Consider the following 13709-nt stretch of genomic DNA (forward strand, 5'->3'; position numbering starts at 1 on the left):
GGAAAGGAGAGGGAGAAGGAGAGGGAGAGGGAGAGGGAGAGGGAGAGGGAGAGGGAGAGAGGAGAGGGAGGGAGGGAGAGGGAGAGGGAGAGGGAGAGGAGAAGGAGAGGGAGAGGGAGAGGGAGAAGGAGAGGAGAGGGAGAGAGAAAGGAGAGGGAGAGGGAGAAGGAGAGGGAGAGGGAGAAGTAGAGGGAGAGGGAAAGGAGAGGGAAAGGGAGAAGGAGAGGGAGAGGGAGAGGGAAAGGGAGAAGGAGAGGGAGAGGGAGAGGGAAAGGAGAAGGAGAGGGAGAGGGAAAGGGAGAGGGAAAGGAGAGGGAGAGGGAGAAGGAGAGGAGAGGGAAAGGGAGAGGGAGAAGGAGAGGGAGAGGGAAAGGGAGAGGGAGAAGGAGAGGGAGAGGGAGAGGGAAAGGGGAGAGGGAGAGGGAGAGGGAAAGGGAGAGGGAGAAGGAGAGGGAGAGAGAGGGAAAGGGAGAGGAGAGGGAGAAGGAGAGGGAGAGGGAGAAGGAGAAGGAGAGGGAGAGGGAAAGGGAGAGGGAGAGGGAGAAGGAGAGGGAGAGGGAGAGGGAAAGGGAGAGGTAGAGGGAGAAGGAGAAGGAGAGGGAGAGGGAGAGGGAAAGGGGAGAGGGAGGAGAGGAGAGGGAGAGGGAGAGGGGAGAGGGAAAGGGAGAGGGAGAGGGAGAAGGAGAGGGAGAGGGAGAGGGAAAGGGAGACGGAGAGGGAGAAGGAGAGGGAGAGGGAAAGGGAGAGGGAGAGGGAGAAGGAGAAGGAGAAGGAGAAGGAGAAGGAGAAGGAGAGGGAGAGGGAGAGGGAAGGGAGGGAGGGAGAGGGAGATAGAAAGAGAGAAGAAAAAGGTATTTTACTGTTGATAGTTCCAGTCTAAACTGTTGTCAGAGAGGAGAGGTCAGAGGTCATACTGAACATGTTGTTTTACAGTAATTATATTACAACTCCAATCTGACACTGACCTCATCTTACTGAGACAGGGGAACACTGACCTCATTTTACTGAGAGAGGGGAACACTGACCTCATCTTACTGGAGACAGGGGAACACTGACCTCATCTTACTGAGACAGGGGAACACTGACCTCATCTTACTGAGACAGGGGAACACTGACCTCATCTTACTGAGACAGGGGAACACTGACCTCATCTCACTGAGACAGGGGAACACTGACCTCATCTCACTGAGACAGGGGAACACTGACCTCATCTCACTGAGACAGGGGAACACTGACCTCATCTTACTGAGACAGGGGAACACTGACCTCATCTTACTGAGACAGGGGAACACTGACCTCATCTTACTGAGACAGGGGAACACTGACCTCATCTTACTGAGACAGGGGAACACTGACCTCATCTCACTGAGACAGGGGAACACTGACCTCATCTCACTGAGACAGGGGAACACTGACCTCATCTTACTGAGACAGGGGAACACTGACCTCATCTCACTGAGACAGGGGAACACTGACCTCATCTCACTGAGACAGGGGAACACTGACCTCATCTTACTGAGACAAGGGAACACTGACCTCATCTTACTGAGACAGGGGAACACTGACCTCATCTCACTGAGACAGGGGAACACTGACCTCATGTTACTGAGACAGGGAACACTGACCTCATGTTACTGAGACAGGGGAACACTGACCTCATCTCACTGAGACAGGGGAACACTGACCTCATCTCACTGAGACAGGGGAACACTGACCTCATCTCACTGAGACAGGGGAACACTGACCTCATCTCACTGAGACAGGGGAACACTGACCTCATCTTACTGAGACAGGGGAACACTGACCTCATCTCACTGAGACAGGGGAACACTGACCTCATCTCACTGAGACAGGGGAACACTGACCTCATCTCACTGAGACAGGGGAACACTGACCTCATCTCACTGAGACAGGGGAACACTGACCTCATCTCACTGAGACAGGGAACACTGACCTCATCTTACTGAGACAGGGGAACACTGACCTCATCTCACTGAGACAGGGGAACACTGACCTCATCTTACTGAGACAGGGGAACACTGACCTCATCTTACTGAGACAGGGGAACACTGACCTCATCTCACTGAGACAGGGGAACACTGACCTCATCTTACTGAGACAGGGGAACACTGACCTCATCTTACTGAGACAAGGGAACACTGACCTCATCTTACTGAGACAGGGGAACACTGACCTCATCTTACTGAGACAGGGGAACACTGACCTCATCTCACTGAGACAGGGGGAACACTGACCTCATCTCACTGAGACAGGGGAACACTGACCTCATCTCACTGAGACAGGGGAACACTGACCTCATCTTACTGAGACAGGGGAACACTGACCTCATCTCACTGAGACAGGGGAACACTGACCTCATCTCACTGAGACAGGGGAACACTGACCTCATCTTACTGAGACAGGGGAACACTGATAGACTCAGAGTGGTTAAGTAATACAAAGGCATAGGGTCAGAGGTGAGACACACACACACTTTCAAGTCTTACCCCGCGGTGGAAGGGGTGACAGTTGGTGCAGGTTCCAGCCAGGTAGACATAGGAGTTCTGACTGACCTCGAAGATGGACCGGGCCTTACAAGAGACACACTCCAGGTAGACCATGGGGATACGACCACTCTGGACCAGCACCTGGGAGAGACACACTGTTACACCATGGGGATACGACCACTCTGGACCAGCACCTGGGAGAGACACACTGTTACACCATGGGGATACGACCACTCTGGACCAGCACCTGGGAGAGACACACTATTACACCATGAGGGAGAGACCAGAGAGGAGAGCAGAGAGGAGAGAGAGAGAGAGACCAGAGAGAGAGAGAGAGAGAGACTCTGAGACCAGCAGAGAGAGAGAGAGAGGGGAGACAGAGATTACACCAGAGAGAGAGAGAGAGACTCTGAGACCAGCACCTGGGAGAGAGAGACTGAAAGAAAGAATGGGGATAGAGACTCTGGAGAGCAGAGAGAGAGAGAGAGAGAGAGAGAAAGAGAGAGAGAGAAAGAATGAGAGGGAGAAAGAGAGAGAGAGAGAGTTTCCCATGCCAATAATGCCCATTGAAGCACCTGGGAGAGAGAGAGAGAGAGAGGGGAGAGAGACTCTGGAGAGAGAGAGAGAGAGAGAGAGAGAGAGAGAGAGAGAGAGAGAGAGGAGAGGGAGGAGGTTGAGAGAAAGAGAGGGGAGAGAGAGGGAGGGGGTTGAGAGAAAGAGAGGGAGAGGGGGAGAGAGAGGGGGGGTTGAGAGAAAGAGAGGGAGAGGGGGAGAGAGAGGAGGGGGTTGAGAGAAAGAGAGGGAGAGGGGAGAGAGAGGGAGGGGGTTGAGAGAAAGAGAGGGAGAGGGGGGAGAGAGAGGGAGGGGGTTGAGAGAAGAGGGAGAGGGGGAGAGAGAGGGAGGGGAGAGAGAGGGTGGGGGGTTGAGAGAAAGAGAGGGAGAGGGGGAGAGAGAGGGAGGGGGTTGAGAGAAAGAGAGGGAGAGGGGGAGAGAGAGGGAGGGGGGTTGAGAGAAAGAGAGGGAGAGGGGGAGAGAGGGAGGGGGTTGAGAGAAAGAGAGGGAGGGGGTTGAGAGAAAGAGAGGGAGAGGGGGAGAGAGAGGGAGGGGGTTGAGAGAAAGAGAGGGGAGGGGAGAGAGAGGGAGGGGGTTGAGGGAGAGGGGAGAGAGAGAGGGAGGGGGGAGAGAAGGGAGGGGAGAGAAAGAGAGGGGGAGAGAGAGGGAGGGGGTTGAGAGAAAGAGAGGGAGAGGGGGAGAGAGAGGGAGGGGGTTGAGAGAAAGGGAGGGGGAGAGAGAGGGAGGGGGAGAAAGAGCGAGGGGGAGAGAGAGGGAGGGGAGAGAGAGAGGGAGGGGGAGAGAGAGGGAGGGGGAGAGACTAGCATATGCCAGTAGGATGGTTTACAGACTAGCAAATGCCAGTTAACTTCCAAAACATATACCAGAGCAAGTCCCCGTTCCCTGTAACCTTTTCATTAAAATAACGATGATAATCATGATTTACTCCTCTGAGACGAAGGGTGTGTTTCATTCTACCGAGACATACACTCCCTTCCTCTCCAGGGCTCCACTCTGTCCTGCTTTACTCTCCATTTGAACATCCAAGTTAGCCTGAAATCCACAGACCTGTTTCGTGCTAACATTCCACTCCTTGTAGTCCGTGTCGTGTGCCAATGTTTGGCAGAGCAAGCTAGGCGAGCCATGGAACGTTAGCACAAAACAGACTGATACTCGGGCTAGAATCAGGTTGATTTGATCTAGACAATCTCTACTTACTACAATCGCGCCATAGGTCAGTGCTATCTGGGATTGTTGGGACGTCCCTACCCTAAACCTAACCTTATCCCTTCTCTCTCTCACCCCTCTCTCTCTCTCTCTCTCTCTCACCCTCCCCCACCTCTTCCCCACCCTCTCTCCCTTCTCTCTCAGCCCCCTCCTCCTTTACCCCCCACCCTCCTCCTTTACCCCCCACCCTCTTCCCTTACCCTAACCAGCCTCTCTCTCTCAACCCCCTTCCTCCTTTACCCCACCCCTACCCCCACCCCTCTCTTCCCTTACCCTAACCAGCCCTCTCTACTCTCTCTCTCTCTCTCTCTCAACCCCCCTCCTCCTTTACCCCCCCCACCCTCTTCCCTTACCCTAACCAGCCCCCTAACCTCTCTCTCTCTCTCAACCCCTTCCTCCTTTACCCCCCCACCCCCACCCTCTTTCCCTTACCCTAACCAGCCCTCTCTCTCTCTCTCTCAACCCCTCCTCCTTTACCCCCCCCCCACCCTCTTTCCCTTACCCTAACCAGCCCCCTCTCTCTCAACCCCCTCCTCCTTTCCCCCCCACCCCACCCTCTTTCCCTTACCCCAACCAGCCCTCTCTCTCTCTCTCTCAACCCCTCCTCCTTTACTCCCCCCCCACCCCACCCTCTTTCCCTTACCCTAACCAGCCCCTCTCTCTCTCTCAACCCCCTCCTCCTTTACCCCCCCCCACCCTCTTTCCCTTACCCTAACCAGCCCCTCTCTCTCTCTCAACCCCCCCTCCTTTACCCCCCCCCCACCCCACCCTCTTTCCCTTACCCTAACCAGCCCTCTCTCTCTCTCAACCCTCCTCCTTTATCCCCCCCACCCCACCCCTTACCCTAACCAGCCCCCTCTCTCTCAACCCTCCTCCTTTACCCCCACCCCTTACCCTAACCAGCCCTCTCTCTCTCTCAACCCCCTCCTCCTTTACCCCCCCACCCCTTACCCTAACCAGCCCTCTCTCTCTGATTCAGAGAGGTTGGGGTTAAATGCTGAAGAAACATTTCAGTTGAATACATTCAGTTGTACAACTGACTAGGTTTCCCCCTTCCCTTCCCCCTCTAACCGAACCTCAAGCCATAACCATTTACAGGTCCAACTCAGTGGGTTAGGGACCATTACACCCAGCCTGGTCAGCTGTCAGGTAGCAGTTAGTAGCAGCGGGAGAGTGGAACTACAATCACATGTGTTTATGGTGTTCTGTCAGACTGAACAGGACTGAGAAACAGCCTGTAAGGAGCTCCGTAAGCACACCGCCTGGCTAATGATGATGGGTAATATGCTAATGTGGTCGCTATGGGAGTCGGGAACACAGGAAACAACAACCTTTTCATCAAGTCTGTGTTGGCTGAACATCTGTCTGCTGCATAAACAATACCAGTCATCAAACACTAACAAATCTAAATATGTACATATTCTAATGAAACAAATGGACAAAGAACAATGATGCAGACAACTGAGTTCTGAATAGAATAGTAAACATTTCATCTGTCTGTGTGTGTACTCACGGTCTGTCTGTGTGTACTCACGGTCTGTCTGTCTGTGTGTGTGTACTCACGGTCTGTCTGTCTGTGTGTGTGTACTCACGGTCTGTCTGTGTGTGTTTGTGTACTCAAGGTCTGTCTGTGTGTGTACTCACGGTCTGTCTGTGTGTACTCACGGTCTGTCTGTGTGTGTGTGTGTACTCACGGTCTGTCTGTCTGTGTGTGTGTACTCACGGTCTGTCTGTCTGTGTGTGTGTGTGTACTCACGGTCTGTCTGTCTGTGTGTGTGTGTGTGTGTGTGTGTGTGTGTCTGTCTGTCTGTGTGTGTGTACTCACGGTCTGTCTGTCTGTGTGTGTGTGTGTGTGTGTGTGTGTGTGTGTGTGTGTGTGTGTGTGTGTGTACTGTCTGTGTGTGTGTGTGTGTGTGTGTACTCACGGTCTGTCTGTCTGTGTGTGTGTGTACTCACAGTCTGTCTGTCTGTGTGTGTGTACTCACGGTCTGTCTGTCTGTGTGTGTGTACTACAGCCAGCCTGTCTGTGTGTGTGTAGTCACGGTCTGTCTGTGTGTGTGTACTCACGGTCTGTCTGTCTGTGTGTGTGTGTGTGTGTGTGTACTCACGGTCTGTCTGTCTGTGTGTGTGTGTGTGTGTGTGTACTGTGTGTGTGTGTGGTGTGTCTGTCTGTGTGTGTGTGTGTGTACTCACGGTCTGTCTGTGTGTGTGTACTCACGGTCTGTCTGTCTGTGTGTGTGTACTCAAGGTCTGTCTGTGTGTGTGTACTCACGGTCTGTCTGTCTGTGTGTGTGTATTCACGGTCTGTCTGTCTGTGTGTGTGTACTCACGGTCTGTCTGTCTGTGTGTGTGTACTCACGGTCTGTCTGTCTGTGTGTTTGTGTACTCACGGTCTGTCTGTCTGTGTGTGTGTACTCACGGTCTGTCTGTCTGTGTGTGTACTCACGGTCTGTCTGTCTGTGTGTGTGTACTCACGGTCTGTCTGTGTGTGTGTGTGTGTGTACTAACGGTCTGTCTGTCTGTGTGTGTGTGTGTACTCACGGTCTGTCTGTCTGTGTGTGTGTACTCACGGTTTGTCTGTCTGTGTGTGTGTACTCACGGTCTGTCTGTCTGTGTGTGTGTACTCACGGTCTGTCTGTCTGTCTGTGTGTGTGTGGTCTGTCTGTCTGTCTGTGTGTGTGTACTCACGGTCTGTCTGTCTGTGTGTGTACTCACAGCCTGTCTGTGTGTGTGTGTACTCACGGTCTGTCTGTGTGTGTGTACTGTCTGTCGGTCTGTGTGTGTGTGTGTGTGTGTGTGTGTGTGTGTGTGTGTGTGTGTGTGTGTGTGTGTGTGTGTACTCACGGTCTGTCTGTCTGTGTGTGTGTGTGTGTGTGTGTACTCACGGTCTGTCTGTGTGTGTGTGTGTGTGTGTACTCACGGTCTGTCTGTCTGTGTGTGTGTACTCAAGGTCTGTCTGTGTGTGTGTACTCACGGTCTGTCTGTCTGTGTGTACACACGGTCTGTCTGTCTGTGTGTGTGTACTCACGGTCTGTCTGTCTGTGTGTGGGTGTGTGTACTCACGGTCTGTCTGTGTGTGTACTCACGGTCTGTCTGTCTGTGTGTGTGTGTACTCATGGTCTGTCTGTCTGTGTGTGTGTGTGTGTGTGTGTGTGTGTGTGTGTGTGTGTGTGTGTGTGTGTGTGTGTGTGTGTGTGTGTGTACGTCACGGTGTCTGTCTGTGTGTGTGTGTGTGTGTGTGTGTGTGTGTGTGTGTGTGTGTGTGTACTCACAGTCTGTCTCTGTGTGTGTACTCACGGTCTGTGTGTGTACTCACGGTCTGTCTGTCTGTATGTGTGTGTGTACTCACGGTCTGTCTGTGTGTACTCACGGTCTGTCTGTGTGTGTGTGTACTCACGGTATGTCTGTGTGTGTGTGTACTCACAGTCTGTCTGTCTGTGTGTACTCACGGTCTGTCTGTGTGTCTGTCTGTCTGTCTGTCTGTCTGTCTGTCTGTCTGTCTGTGTGTACTCACGGTCTGTCTGTCTGTCTGTCTGTCTGTCTGTCTGTGTGTGTACTCACAGTCTGTCTGTCTGTGTGTGTGTGTACTCAAGGTCTGTCTGTCTGTCTGTCTGTCTGTCTGTCTGTCTGTCTGTCTGTCTGTCTGTCTGTGTGTACTCACGGTCTGTCTGTCTGTGTGTGTACTCAAGGTCTGTCTGTGTGTGTGTGTACTCAGTCTGTCTGTCTGTCTGTACTGTCAGGTCTGTCTGTCTGTGTGTACTCAGGGGTCTGTCTGTCTGTGTGTGTAATCAGGGTCTGTCTGTCTGTCTGTCTGTCTGTCTGTCTGTCTGTCTGTCTGTCTGTGTGTGTGTGTGTGTACTCAGGGTCTGTCTGTCTGTCTGTCTGTCTCACGGTCTGTCTTCTGTGTGTACTCAGGGTCTGTCTGTGTGTGTCTGTCTGTGTGTGTGTACTCATGGTCTGTCTGTCTGTGTGTCTGTGTGTGTACTCCAAGGTCTGTCTGTGAGTGTGTGTACTCAGGGTCTGTCTGTGTGTGTGTGTGTACACAAGGTCTGTCTGTCTGTCTGTGTGTGTGTGTGTGTGTGTGTGTCTGTGTGTGTGTGTGTGTGTCAGGGTCTGTCTGTGTGTGTGTGTGTACTCACGGTCTGTCTGTGTGTCTGTATGTGTACTCACGGTCTGTCTGTGTGTGTGTACTCACGTTCTGTGTGTCTGTGCATGTGTGTGTGTGTGTACTCAGGGTGTGTGTGTGTGTGTGTGTGTGTGTGTGTGTGTGTGTGTGTGTGTGTGTGTGTGTGTGTGTGTGTGTGTGTGTGTGTGTGTGTGTGTGTGTACTCACGGTCCGTGTGTGTGTGTGTGTACTCACAGTCTGCGTATGTGTGTACTCAGGGTCTGTGTGTGTGTACTCACGGTCTGTGTGTGTGTGTATGTGTGTGTGTGTACTCACGGTCTGTGTAGTAGACTCTGGGGCCATTCCCTCCTTGCGGACCGTCAGTCTGAAGGTGTACTCTACATCTGCCTGGAGCTCAGAGCCAGGGATACCCAAGACAGGACCACTGGACCCCAGACCAAAGTTCAGATTGGTACAGTACGATGGCCCCTGGGAGGAGGGAGGGAGAGAGACAACGATGTTTATCTGATTTATAAGTGATTGTGTGTGTCTGCCGTTCATCCAACATTATTATTGGTTCCAGGTTTCCAAGGTGAGGGAATGTTGGTTCAAGGACATGACTCTATCTCCTCTTCAGTCTCTGTTAGTGGTGCAGTTTGGACCACTTATTATCTCCATCTCTCTCCTCCCTCTCCCTCTCTCCTCCCTCCCCTCTTCCTCTTCTCTCCTCCCTCTTCCCCTCTCCCTCCCCTCCTCCTCTCCCCTCTCCCTCCCCTCCCCCTCTCCACTCTCTCCCTCCCCTCTCTCCCTCTCCATCTCTTCCTCCTCCCTCCCTCCCTCTCCCTCCCTCCCCCTCCCTCTCCCCTCCCCTCCCTCTCTCTCCCTCCCCTCCCTCTCCATCTCATCCTCTCCTCCTCCCCTCTCCCCTCCCCTCTCCATCTCATCCCTCTCTCCCTCCCCTCCTCTCCATCTCTTCCTCTCTCCCTCCCCTCCCCTCCATCTCTTCTCTCCCTCTCCTCCCCTCCTCTCCATCTCTTCCTCCCTCTCCCTTCCTCCCCTCTCATCCTTCCTCCCTCTCCCTCCCCTCCTCTCCATCCTCTCTCCTCCCCTCCCTCTCCTCCTCTCCCTCCCCTCCCTCTCCTCTCTCCCTCCTCCCTCTCCCCTCTCCCTCCTCTCCCTCCCTCCCTCCATCTCTACCATCCTCCCTCCCTCCCTCTCCCTCCTCCCTCTCCCCCCTCTCATCTCTCTCCCTCCCCTCCCTCTCCATCTCTTCCTCTCCTCCCCTCCCTCTCCTCTCCCTCCCCTCCCATCTCCATCTCTTCCTCTCTCCCTCCCTCCCCTCCCTCTCTTCCTCCCTCTACCTCCCTCCCTCTCCCTCTCTCCCTCCCCTCCTCTCCATCTATTCCTCTCTCCTCTCTCTCCCTCTCCCTCCCTCTCCATCTATTCCTCTCTCTCCTCCCTCCCCTCCCTCCCCTCCCTATCTATCTTCCTCCTCCCTCCCCCTCCTCCCTCTTCCTCCCTCTCCCTCCTCTCTCCCTCTCCCTCCCCTCCTCTCTTCCTCTCTCTCCCTCCCCTCCCTCTCCATCTCTTCCTCTCTCCTCCCCTCCCCTCCCTCTCTTCCTCCCTCTCCCTCCCCTCCCTCTCCATCTCTTCCTCTCTCTTCCCTCCCCTCCCTCTCCTCCCTCCCTCTCTCCCTCTCCCTCCTCCCTCCCCCCCTCTCCATCTCTTCCCATCTCTCCCTCCCTCCCTCTCCCTCCCTCTCCTCCCTCTCCATCATCCCCCCTCCTCCTCTCCATCTCTTCCTCCTCCCTCCCCTCCATCTATTCATCTCATCCTCTCTCTCCCTCTCCCTCCCCTCTCCCTCTCCATCTCTTCCTCTCTCTCCCTCCTCCTCCTCTTCCTCCCCTCCCTCCCCTCCCTCTCTCTCTCTCCCTCCCCTCCTTCTCCATCTATCTTCCCTCTCCCTCCCTCTCCCTCTCTCTCTCCCTCCCTCTCCTCTATTCCTCTCTCCCTCCCTCCCTCCCCTCCCCTCCTCTCCATCTCTTCCTCTCTCCCTCCCCTCCCTCCTTCCTCTCTCCCTCTCTCCCTCTCTCCTCCCTCCCTCCCTCTCCATCTCTCCCTCCCTCCCCTCCCCTCTCTTCCTCATCCTCCCTCTCTCCCTCCCCTCCCTCTCCATCTCTTCCTCTCTCTCCCTCCCCTCCCTCTCTTCCTCTCTCTCCCTCCCCTCCCTCTCCATCTCTTCCTCCTCTCCCTCCCCTCCTCTCCATCTCCTCCTCTCTCTCCCTCCCCTCCCTCTCCATCTCATCCTCTCTCTCCCTCCCCTCCCTCTCCATCTCTTCCTCTCTCTCCCTCCCTCCCTCTCTCCTCCCTCTCCCTCTCCTCCCTCTCCATCTCTCCCTCTCCCTCCCCTCCCTCTCCATCTCTTCCTCCTCTCCCTCCCCTCCCTCTCTATCTCTTCCTCTCTCTCCCTCTCTCCCCTCCCTCTCCATCTCTTCCTCTCTCCCTCCCCTCCATCTCATCCTCTCTCCCTCCCCTCCCTCTCCATCTCTTCCTCTCCTCCCCTCCTCTCCATCTCACCTCCCCTCCCTCTCCCTCCTCTCTCTCCCTCCCCTCCCTCTCCATCTCTTCCTCTCTCCCTCCCTCCCTCTCCATCTCTCTTCCTCTCTCCCTCCCCTCCCTCCATCCTCCTTCCTCTCTCTCCCTCCCCCTCCCCTCCCCTCCCTCTCCATCTCTTCCACTCCTCCCTCCCCTCCTCTCCTCTCCATCTCTCCCTCCTCCCTCCCCTCCTCTCCTCTCCCTCTCCCTCCCTCCTTCTCCATCTCTTCCTCCCTCCCTCCCCTCCCCTCCATCTCTTCCTCCCTCTCCCTCCCCTCCCTCTCTTCCTCCCTCACTCCTCCCTCTCCATCTCTTCCCTCCTCCCTCTCCTCTCCCCTCCCTCCCTCTCCATCCCTCCCCTCCCTCTCTTCCCTCCCCTCTCCCTCCCCTCCTCTCCATCTCTTCCCTCCCCTCCCTCCCCTCTCCATCTCTTCCCACTCTCTCCCTCCCCTCCCCTCCTTCTCCATCTCTTCCCTCTCTCCCTCCCCTCCCTCTCCATCTCTTCCCTCTCTCTCTCCCCTCCCCTCCTTCTCCATCTCTTCCACTCTCTCCCTCCCCTCCCCTCCTTCTCCTCTCTTCCTCCTCCCTCCCCCCTCTCCATCTCTCCCTCCTCCTCTACCTCCCCTCCTTCCTCTCCATCTCTTCCTCCCCTCCCTCCCTCCCCCTCCATCTCTTCCTCCCTCTCCCTCCCCTCCTCTCCCTCTTCCACTCTCTCCCTCCTCCCTCTCCTCCCCTCCCTCTCTTCCATCTCTTCCCTCCTCCCTCCCCTCTCTTCTCCATCTCTTCCTCTCTCCCTCTCCCTCCCTCCCTCTCCATCTCTTCCTTCTCTCTCCCTCCTCCCCTCCTTCTCCATCTCTTCTCCCTCTCCCTCCCCTCCCTCTCTATCTCTTCCACTCTCTCCCTCCCCTCCCTCCCCTCCCTCCTCTCTTCCACTCTCTCCCTCCCCCCCCCCTCCTTCTCCATCTCTTCCCTCTCTCCTCCCCTCCCTCTCCATCTCTTCCTCCCCCTCCCCCTCTCCATCTCTTCCTCTCTCTCCCTCTCCTCCCTCTCCATCTCTTCCCTCCATTCTCCCTCCCCTCCCTCCTATCTCTTCCTCTCTCTCCTTCCCTCCTCCCTCTCCTCCTATCTTCCACTCTCTCCCTCCCCTCCCCTCCCTCTCCATCTCTTCCTCTCCTCCCCCCTCCCTCTCCATCTCTTCCACCTCCCTCCCCTCCCCTCCATCTCTTCCTCTCTCTCCCTCTCCCCTCCCTCTCATCTCATCCTCTCCTCCCTCCCCTCCCTCTCCATCTTCCTCCCTCTCCCTCCTCCCCCTCTCTCTTTCCCCCTCCTCTCCTCCCTCTCATCCTCCCTCTCCCTCCCCTCCCTCCTTCTCCATCCTTCCTCTCCTCCCCTCCCCTCCTCTCCATCTCTTCCTCCTCCCTCCCTCCCCTCTCCATCTCTCCTCTCTCTCCCTCCCCTCCCCTCTCCATCTCATCCTCTCCTCCTCCCTCTCCTCCCCTCCTCCTCTCCATCTCATCCTCTCCCTCCCCTCCCTCTCCATCTCCTCTCCCCTCCCCTCCCTCTCCATCTCATCCTCTCTCCTCTTTCCCTCCTCCCTCTCCATCTCATCCTCTCTCTCCTCCCCCTCCCTCTCCATCTCCTCTCTCTCTCCACCCCTCCCTCTCTCTCTCCTCTCCTCCCTCCCCTCCCTCTCATCCTCTCCTCCCTCCCTCTCCATCTCATCCTCTCTCCCTCCCCTCCTCTCCATCTCATCCTCTCTCCCTCCCCTCCCTCTCATCCATCCTCCCCTCCCTCTCCATCTCCCTCTCCCTCCCTCCCCTCCCATCTCATCCTCTCTCTCCCTCTCCTCCCTCTCCATCTCATCCTCTCCTCTCCCTCCCTCATCTATCCTCTCTCTTCCTCTCTATCTCATCCTCTCTCTCCCTCTCCTCCTCTCCATCTCCTCTCTCCCCCTCCTCCCTCTCCATCTCATCCTCTCTCCCTCCCCTCCTCTCTCCATCTCATCCTCTCTCCCTCCCCTCCCTCTCCATCCATCTCTTCCCCTCCTCTCCCCTCTCCCCTCCCTCTCCATCTCCATCTCATCCTCTCTCTCCTCCTCCCTCTCCATCTCATCCTCCCTCTCTCCCTCCCTCTCCATCTCTTCCCTCTCCCTCACCCTCCCTCATGTTCTCTCTCATCCCTCTGTCTCTTCCACTCTCTCCCTCCCCTCCCTCTCTCATCTCTTCCTCTCTCCCTCCCTCCCCTCCTTCTCCATCTCTTCCTCCTCTCCCTCCCCTCCCTCTCCCATCTCTTCCACTCTCTCCCTCCCCTCCTCTCTATCTCTTCCCTCTCTCCCTCCCTCCCTCCTTCTCCATCTCTTCCTCCCTCTCCCTCCCTCCCCTCTCTATCTCTTCCTCTCTCTCCCTCCCTCTCCCTCCCCTCCCTCTCTCTCTATCTCTTCCTCCTCTCCCTCCCCTCCCCTCCTCTCCATCTCTTCCACTCTCTCCCTCCCCTCCCTCTATATCTCTTCCACTCTCTCCCTCCCCTCCCCTTCTTCTCCATCTCTTCCTCTCTCTCCCTCCCCTCCCTCTCCATCTCTTCCACTCTCTCCCTCCCCTCCCTCTCTATCTCTTCCTCTCTCTCCACTCCCTCTCCCTCCCCTCCCTCTCTATCTCTTCCACTCTCTCCCTCCCCTCCCCCCTCCCTCTCCATCTCTTCCACTCTCTCCCTCCCCTCCCCTCCCT

General features: G+C 56.0%; 1 long non-coding RNA gene and 1 pseudogene across 2 annotated transcripts; both read right to left on the reverse strand.

Annotated features, from left to right (window-relative positions):
* Window positions 1-1185: 1185 nt before the first annotated feature.
* LOC127925403 (uncharacterized) lies at window positions 1186-1885 on the reverse strand. 2 transcript variants are annotated; one of them, XR_008120833.1, is made up of 3 exons: window positions 1776-1885; window positions 1626-1655; window positions 1186-1266 (listed from the first exon to the last, which is right to left on the reverse strand). It is a non-coding gene; the product is annotated as an uncharacterized LOC127925403 (long non-coding RNA). The 2 variants fall into 2 exon arrangements; XR_008120834.1 differs by lacking the exon at window positions 1186-1266 and adding an exon at window positions 1366-1446.
* A 517-nt stretch (window positions 1886-2402) lies between these two features.
* Window positions 2403-13709, reverse strand: part of LOC127925404 (polycystin-1-like) — a 48083-nt pseudogene continuing 36776 nt past the window's right edge.

The sequence above is a fragment of the Oncorhynchus keta genome, unplaced genomic scaffold (genome assembly GCF_023373465.1).
Source record: "Oncorhynchus keta strain PuntledgeMale-10-30-2019 unplaced genomic scaffold, Oket_V2 Un_contig_5539_pilon_pilon, whole genome shotgun sequence".
In the NCBI taxonomy this organism is placed as follows: Eukaryota; Metazoa; Chordata; class Actinopteri; order Salmoniformes; family Salmonidae; genus Oncorhynchus; species Oncorhynchus keta.